The sequence below is a fragment of the Temnothorax longispinosus genome, unplaced genomic scaffold, assembly GCF_030848805.1.
Source record: "Temnothorax longispinosus isolate EJ_2023e unplaced genomic scaffold, Tlon_JGU_v1 HiC_scaffold_763, whole genome shotgun sequence".
In the NCBI taxonomy this organism is placed as follows: domain Eukaryota; kingdom Metazoa; phylum Arthropoda; class Insecta; order Hymenoptera; family Formicidae; genus Temnothorax; species Temnothorax longispinosus.
In genome coordinates, this window is record NW_027270630.1 from 1 (window position 1) to 1,546 (window position 1,546).

Consider the following 1,546-nt stretch of genomic DNA (forward strand, 5'->3'; position numbering starts at 1 on the left):
TATTCGATCTCATGTTATATTACTTGCATATGACTATGAAATATTAAATAATGAAATATTATATATTAAAATATGAAATATTAAAAATAGCATGATATTTCTATTTTAAAACAATTTAAACCTTTATGCAACAATATTCTTTATCTTCAAAATGTAATCTTTACCACAAGTCTGAATGTCTTACCGCCTAGAACGAAATTGATATCGGGCAATTTAGAAATCTGATCGCAGTTCACCTTTAAACGAAGATTAATGTTAGTAATCCATATTAATAATCCGTAATATATCAAACATTTATTAATTTATTTCAATAATTTATTTAAGGTAGTTGATAACTGCCATTGCAGAAAAATATGATCTATTATTTACTATTCCAACATTTTTAACTATTTTAACACCAATCTCTCTCCAAATAACAGTGATATCCAATGGTGGTCCAGATATCAATGAGGCGCCCGTGTCGACGATAGTTCGACAGCCGTTCGCGCATAAGATGTGATCTCTTATTTGAACCCTACAGTGCGATAGCATTACCAATTAGCTGGCGTATGATCCGTGGTTGACGTACATGTAATTTAGAAAAAACTATACGTACTTATCCATGGTAATTTTCCAGCGTAGTTTGTAGGTAACATTAACATACGTAAACTCGCCGTCATAATGAGCGCGATCGGAACCACCCAACATCAGTTCACCACACCCATCGCGACTGAGAGATCTCTGTATAGGTCGTATATATTTCACATTGTACATATTACACATATTACATTGCGTGGAAAGACAAGGTACGTAATTTAAAAAATAGTTTTAAATACATGTGGAGCATCCAGAAAGATACATACCGATTTAGATAGAAACTAAAAACGGGTCGGGACATCACGCGTTGATAAATCATGTTTTGGAAGACAGAAGTCCCAGTTTTGGATAACGAGGAGTAACCCATACCCAGGATGCCGTCGAATTCTTTAACGGTGGAAACTTTTCCCCAATAGTTTACAGCTTCTCCGAATGATTGGAATACAACCTTAAGGCCAGCAACCTACGAAACGTTGATATTATTAATAAAATATTATCACGTGTGTTATTCATCGGAGAATAATAGCAACATGTGCTTTTTAAAAAATTTTCGTAGATTATGACTGTGATTAGAATTGAATATCATTTACTTGACGATGACTTACGATTACGTTATCATTACATAAGTACCCAAACACTCTGCCATCGGCGTAAGAAATATTAAATGTAGCATTTCCTGACAAGTACGTGCTGGAATTTGTACTATCATATTTATTACTTGACACTGTAAAAAGTAGTAAGTAAAATTAAATTAGTATTGAAGAGTCTAAAAATATAAATTTCTCTTTATTAATCTGAATATATAACTAACAATAGTTTAAGGATGTTCTGGAGGCACCGTCCTAACTGAAAGTATGCAAGAATTATTAAAAACACCGATATTAATTCTCCATTAAGGTCGAAAGACAAAAAATGTCCTCTAATAAAGTCCTCTTGAGATATATTATCGAGTTGACTTTTTTTCAATCAC

The 1,546-nt window shown here is 32.7% G+C and overlaps 1 pseudogene; it reads right to left on the minus strand.

Moving 5' to 3' along the window:
* Positions 1-123: 123 nt before the first annotated feature.
* On the minus strand, positions 124-1,274 carry LOC139825010 (lysosomal aspartic protease-like; annotated as a pseudogene).
* Positions 1,275-1,546: the final 272 nt, after the last annotated feature.